We start from the raw sequence: 7,352 nt of genomic DNA, 5'->3' as shown, positions 1-7,352 counted from the left end.
CGGCGCTCACTGCCGGGGCCTGTCCCGGGCGGCCCTAAATCCCCGGTCCCCCCGGGGCCGGCTGGCCTGAGCGCACAGCTTCCCTGGAAACAGGAGGGCGTGTCGCCTTCGCTGGAATTCCAGGGATGAGCTAAAACAGAGACATCAGCGTGGGCCCAGCCTTCCTCCTCGGCCTGCACGCGAGTGGCCACCCGCCCAGGGGGCAGCCCACCCGCCCAGGCCCACCCCTTCCCCCCGCTGCCTGCTGGTCCCCACCCCGGGCCCCCAACCGCCAACAGGTTCCTTGGGGTTAGAGGCTTTTCCGACATCGTCCCGCAGAGCCAGGCGCCCTGAGTCACACCTGGAATGTCATCCTTCGGGACCGTACCCTGAGGCCCCTGCCTGGACACCCGGAGCATGTCGGCACTGCGGGCCAAACATGTGCAGCCCCCGAGACGCCGCCCCTCCGGGTATTCTCCAATGGACTTGGCCTCCGAAGCCACTCCCGGACACAAATCCTGGGCCGCGGGCGGATGTTCCTGCAGGCCGGCCTGCGAGGGTCTTGCTGAGTGACTTTGAAACACAGTTTGGCCGGGCTTGGTGGCTCAGCCTGTCATCCCGGTGCTTTGGGAGGCCGAGGCGAGTGGATGGCCTGAGCCCGCGGGTTCGAGACCCGCCTGGGCGATTTGGCAGACCTCGTCTCTACAATCAATCAAAAAACGAGCCGGGCGTGGTGGCACACGCCTGTAGTTCCAGCTCCTTGGAAGGCTGAGGTGGAAGGATCGCCGGAGCCCAGCGGGTCGAGGCTGCAGTGACCGGGAGCGGCCACTGCACTCCAGTCTGGGCGACAGAGTGAGACTCCGACTCAAAAAAGCAAACAAACAAACAAAAAACACACAGTTTGCTGACGGGACATGGCGGCTCGAGCCTGGAATCCTGGCACATTGGGAGGCCGAGGCGGGAGGATTCCTGCAGGCTGGGAGTCTAAAACCAGCTTGGGCAACATAGCGAGACCCTGTCTCTACAAACAAATAAATAAATACATAATACGCGGGGTTTGTGGGGCCTGCAAGCCCGGGTGACCCCACACCTCCCGAAGGTCTCCGCCACCTGCCAGCTCCACCCCAGACGCTGGTGCCTTGGGACCCCGGGCCTCACCTCTCCTGGGTCCCCTCCCACCACCGCCCCCCTTTCCTCAAGGCCACCTTCCCGCCTCGACATTCCAGCCTCCCTTACCTGCCTTTGTTTGGAAGGAACCTCTTTGCGTGTCTCTGTCCCCTTAGCTGGCAGGTCCTGACCCCAGCAGCCAAGGAGGCAGGGGACCCCCCTGCAGGGGTCCGAAGGTTTGGCTTCAATAACACAGCCACAGTGTGAGAGTTCAAGAGGTTTTTTGTTTTTTGTTTTGAGTTGGAGTCTCACTTCGTTGCCCAGGCCGGAGTGCAGTGGTCACCCCAGCCTTGACCTGCTGGGCTCCAGCGATGCTCCCATCTCAGCTTCCCAAGTAGCCGGAACTACAGGCACGCACGACCACACCTGGCTAACTTCTTTCTCATATATTGTAGAGACGAGTCTTGGAATGCCAGCATCCAGCAGTCCTCCCACCTCGGCCTCCCAAAGTGCTGGGATTACAGGCTTGAGCCACCGCACCTGGCCACAAGAGCTTTTTTTAAAGGTTTGTTTGTGTCTTTGAGGTGGGGTCTCCCTCTGTCATGGTGGCATGTTCATGGCCCACCACAGCCTCGACCTCCTGGTCTCAAGTGACCCTCCTGTGTCAGCTAGGACTACAGGTGACCGCCACCATGCTAGGCTAATTTAAATCTTTTTTTTTTTTTTTAGCCAGGCTCAGTGACTCAGCCTGTAATCCCACGCTTTGGGAGGCTGAGGTGAGTGGATTGCCTGAGCCCGCGGGTTCGAGACCCGCCTGGGCAACTTGGCGAGATCTCATCTCTACAATAAATCAAAAATTTAGCCAGGGGTGATAGCGCACACCTGTAGTTCCAGCTACTTGGAAGGCTGAGGTGGAAGGATCGCCGGAGCCCAGCAGGTCGAGGCTGCGGTGGCTGGGAGCAGCCACTGCACTCCAGTCTGGGTGACAGAGTGAGACTCCAACTCAAAAAGAAAAAAAAAATTTTTTTTTGTACAGATGAGTCTCACTGAGTTGCCCACTCTGGTCTCAGACTCCTGGCCTCAAGCCATCCGCCCACCTGGGCCTTCCAAAGTGCTGGAATTATAGGCATGGGCCACTGCACCCAGCCCCTAAGAATATTTATTCCTTAGAGATCTCCCAGTCAGGCAGGCCAACCAGCGAGGGGCACACAGCAGCCTCCACTCCAGGCCTTGGGTGAGGACAGCAACCACACGCATGCAGAGGGCTTCTCCTATTTAAGGGACATTTGGGGTGGGTGGCCTAATCTCCAGCATTGCTTTTTCTTTTTCTTTTTTTTTTGAGTTGGGGTCTCACTCTGTCACCCTGACTAGAGTGCAGTAACACGCTCACAGCCACCACAGCCTCAACCTTCTGGGCTCAGGTGATCCCTCTGCCTCAGCTTCCCAAATAGCTGGGACTACAGGTGCACACCTCCACGCCTGGCTAATTTTTTTATTTTTTATTTTTGAGTCGTAGCCTCACTTTGTCACCCAGGTTGGAGTGCAATGGCATGCTCACGGCCACGGCAGCCTCGACCTGCTGGGTCCAGGTGATCCTTCCACCTCAGCTTTCCAAGTAACTGGAACTCCAGGCATGCACCACCATGCCCAGCTAATTTTTTGACTTGTTGTAGAGATGAGGTCTCACCCAGTTGCCCTGGCTGGTCTCGAACCCCTGGACTCGCAATCCTCTCACCTCAGCCTCCCAAAGCGCTGGGATGACGGGTGTGAGCCACCACGATTTTTTTACTTTTTCTAGAGATGGCAGTCTGGCTGTGTTGCCAGATGGCAGTCTGGCTGGTCTTGAACAATCGGGCCTAAGCGATCCTCCTGCCTCGGCCTCCCAAAATGCTGGGATGACAGATGTGAGCCACCACGTCCCGCCCAAGATTGCTTTCTGTCACGCATTTCCAGCAACTCTGGTGCCAAGGACAGCTACACCCTGCGACACACAGCAGGTTGGCGTGAAATTGAGCAGTTTGCCATGGAAACTCCATGGGGGGGGGAAACGATCTGTCCCCCTTGGTCAGCCCAGGCCAGGCAAGCAATGACCTGTGGTTTCTCTGTCCCCCCCAAGACACCGCCCTGAAGACATTCTCCCCACTTCCAGGCTGCGCTTTCACTTTCTCGCGTGGCTGAGTGCCTGTCTCCCTCGGGCGGGGCTGTCGGCCCCTGAGTAGGGGGGCTTCTCTCTGTCTCCTCTGCCCTGGCTGGGAGGGGGTCAGGGCAGGTGGAGTGTTTGGAGGAAGCCCCCCGGGGAGGAGGGGACAAGAGTACAGCAGCCGTTGCCCACCCCATGCACGTCGTGGCTGACTGTGGCACCCTAAGACATGCCCACGTCCTAATCTCCAGAACCTGCGAGTGGGACGCTATTGGGGAAAAGGGTCTTTGCAGAGGTGAGTATGGATTTTAAGATGGGAGTAGATGGGTGGGCCCCAAACCCCATGACAAGCGTCCTTCGGAGAAAAAGGAGAGACACGGAGAGGAGAGACCGCCCGAGGACGGCGGCAGCGACTGGAGTCCAGGAACGCCTGAAGTCCCAGGAGCTGGAAGACGCAGGGGAGAAGGTGCCTCCCTGGAGCCTTTTTATTTTTCTTTGTGAGTCCAGACCTCACTCTGGCTGGAGTGCCGTGGTGCAGTCATGGCTCACCGCAGCCTCAGCCCCCTGGGCTCAGGCGATCTTCCCATCTCCGCCTCCTGAGTAGCTGGGACTACAGGCACGCGCCACCACGCCTGGCTTATTTCTGGATTTTTTGGGTCTCGCTGCATGGCCCAGGCTGGTCCTGGGGCCTTCTGAGGGAGCGTGATGGCTCGGTCTCCGATCGCCGACCTCCAGACCCGAGAGGATGAGTCCTATTGTTTTAAGCCGCCTGGTGTGTGGCCATTTGTCCTGACTGCGTGGACAGGTCAGGTGCAGCGCTGTCCTGGGTGACCCTTCCTTGTGAGTGAGGGCGATTTTGTGAGGTCTGAGATGGTGGCCTTGTTGTCCCCGCCTGCAGGGACAGGACACTTCAAGGGCTCTTCCAAAGTTGTGCAGCCCTGAGTGGCAGATGAGGACACTGGACCACTTGTCTGTGTGTGGCATCAGTGCCATGTTGCCCTCCCTGTCTCTTCCTGAAGCACATGGCCCACTCACGGATCTAAGACTTGGGGTGTTCTGAGGCTAAGGTGGGAGGATTGTTTGAGCCCAGGGGTTTGAGACCAGCCTGGGCGACTTGGCGAGACCTCCTCTCTATAAAAAATAAAAAAGTTAGCCAGGCATGGTGGCGCGCACCTGTAGTCTCAGCTACTTGGGAGGCAGAAGCAGAAGGATCGCCTGAACCCAGGAGACTGAGGCTGTGGTGCGCCATGATCGTGCCACTGCACTCCAGCCTGGGTGACACAGTGAATCCTCGACTCAAAGAAAAAAAAAGAAAAGAAAAAAGAAATGTGCAATCTCAGAAGAGCTGTTCACTGTCCCCAGGAATGGGCTGACCTGGGAGGGGTCGTCCCTCCAGGGTCCCAAGACCACGGATGCCAGAGAACTTCAGAACTCAGCAAACAAGACCTGGCGAGCCCAGGGGCCGATGGGAGGGCGATGGCCCAGGCCTCTCCCTTCCTCCTTTCTGAGTTGGGGGCATGGCCAAGAGGGAGGGGCTCCCAGGGGGCCACTGGCTCCCTCCTGCCAGCAGGGGACCAGGGTCCTGGGCTGGAGGCTCCTGCTAGGAGCCTGGCTTGGCTGCGTCACCGCTGGGCTCCTGCCAGGCCGTCTCAGCCCTGAGAGCCTCAGTTTCCCACAGGGTATTCGAGGAGTTTATGCGGTATCGTGTATGTTACCTGTGTGGCCCAGCGCCCACCCAGAGGCCGCGCTTGGCAGGGGCCAGCTTCTATGGCTGGTGGCACCCAAGAGTTGACAAGAAAAACGCTTCTTCCGTAAATCAACCAGGCCAGCCGCTCCAATGGGGGAGCAGGATGGGGGAGGAGGGGAAGCAGGATGGGCAGGGGGACTCCCCACACCCTGCCCTGGAACTTTAAGGCCCAGCCACTCCGAGCCTGGTGCGTGTGTGGGCACTGATGGGCAGGGGAGGGGTGTGTTTCAGAGGAGAAGGACCCAGGGTGGTGGAGGAATCACGCAATTTCTCGGGAACAGTTTAGACTAAGGCCACCTCGTGTTGGAAGTGCGACCTCTGGGGTGTTTTCCAGCTTCTGAGATCATGAAATAGCCGAGGGGTGAGCGTGGCCTCCCGTGGGAAGACACGACCCAGCAAAACACTGATTTACAAAGTCGTACGGAGCACTGGGGTGGGGTGGGTGGGTGCGGGCGTTCCCGGGCACTGGTCCCCGCCTGTCCTGCCCCCTGTCCTCACACACACAGGCTGGAGCCCAAGTGGCCCTCCTGGGCCCTGAGGAGGGAGTGGGTGACAGAGGCTCCCTGGAATGTTGGCTGTCGGGGGCAGGACCTGCTGTTCCTGGGAACTCGGTCCTGGCTAGACCAGCCCTGGTGGGGCCCGGGGGACTGGGGTGGGTGGCTGGGCTGGACACTGGCTCTGGCCCTCAGACCTTGTCCCCCTCGGACCCCAGTCTCCTCCCCTACCTGGCCTGACTCCAAGCTTTGCCTGAGGCTGGGGCAGAGGCTGCCTTTGAGCCGTTGGACCCCAGGGCCCTGCAGGGTAAAGGCATCAGGGCTGGCCTGGCTTGGACGGAAGCTCAGCAGCCCACTCAGAGGACGCCCCATCGGGTCCCAATGTTCTGAGGTCTCTGGGGGCTGGGGGCTGAACTAACAGGTCTGGGGCCAAGGGGACATCCCACCAGCCTCCTGGGCCATCAGGCCACCCACCTGCTGCCCCATCCGGGACCGGGATGGGGCTGGAGCTGCTTCCGGTTTCCATGAAGACCCAAGAGGAGGCTGCATTTCTGGGGCTCCTTGGGGTGGTGCCCCGGTCCCATGGGGCTGGTGAGGAGAAACTGAGAGTCACCCTCCTGGATGTTGAGGGCAGGCTGAGAGGGAGTGGGCACCTGAGGGTCCCTGGCCCATCCAGACCCTTCTGCAGCAAAGGTGCCTGAGTGGGAGGGGCTGGGGACAGCCAGGTGGGGCTGAGGGCCCCGGTCGGTGAGGCAGGGGCAGTGGGGGCGGGTGGGTGGTCTGGGAGTCACTTTCTGGCTCTGCCACTTTCTTGGCGGTCCTGAGCAGTTTCCTACCACCCCCCCGAACCTCGGAGCTCTCATCTGCAAAGTGGGTGACCTTCCCCACATTTTGGAAGATCAGCTCACAGGGAGGCCAATGAAATGCTCTTTCCCTCGGGGCTCCCCCTGGTCAGGGGAAGTTTCTGTCCAGGGCCTGAAAGGAGGATCTGGGGACTGGCCACTTCCCTCGCTCCTGCTTCCCCAAACAGGCAGCTGAAGCTGGCACACCTGTCCTGGAGGAGGTGAGAGAGGCCCCACGTCTGAGCAGTGTGGGCTCAGTCACCAGTGGATCGGCCCCTTGGCCTCCCAGTCTCCTGGGATCCCGGCTCCAGACCTGCTGGGGTGCCGCGGCTTAGCCAGCACGGCTCCTGTGGGGCGTGAGGGTGTCAGAGCCTGGCTCCAGGACACGACCCTCGCTCAGACGTGGAGGGACAGGCTCTGTCATGGCAGAGACAGGGTGTCCCTCCCTCTCCAGATGCGGAGTCAGAACTCTGCTCCCTCGCAGAAATCAGAGAAGGCGCATCTCAGACGCCCTAGCCCGCGGGTGAAGACTCCCACCGGGGGTGTGGACGGTGGTGGAGCGTTGGTGACCATGAAGCTGGCGACCGCGTCTGCTATGCTCCGAGACGCCGGGCACGACTCAAAGCGTTCTGTGCGCTTCAGATCACTGGGTTCTCATGTTGCACAGAGGAGGCAGCGAGGGTGTGGGGCGGTGGTGCGACTCGCCTGCGGTGATGTCGCGGGGACCAGGCTGGGTCAGCCGAGCTGTGGGCTCCAGGTCCCTCTCCTAACCCCTGTGAGCAGGTGCTCCCGCCCCCACCCCCGTCTCTGTGTCCCCGGGCCCAGGGGTCCTTCCTTAGGGGACTTCGCTGAGGGGGACTTGCCCAAGGCAGGGGCTGACCAGCTGCTTCGGATGGGGTCGGCGGGGAGCTGTCCAGGTGCTGTAGGTTTGGGCCCCCTGGGAGACACGGCTGCGGGCCGTGGGCGGGGCTGCACGGGGTGGGGCGGGGCTTAAGAGGGGTAGGCGGTGCTGCCCTGAGGGGTGGCTGGGCCGAGCTGGGCGG

Source organism: Carlito syrichta, unplaced genomic scaffold (assembly GCF_000164805.1).
Source record: "Carlito syrichta isolate Samal-C Ts95f unplaced genomic scaffold, Tarsius_syrichta-2.0.1 Scaffold130813, whole genome shotgun sequence".
Classification (NCBI taxonomy): domain Eukaryota; kingdom Metazoa; phylum Chordata; class Mammalia; order Primates; family Tarsiidae; genus Carlito; species Carlito syrichta.
This window is presented reverse-complemented; position numbering follows the sequence as displayed.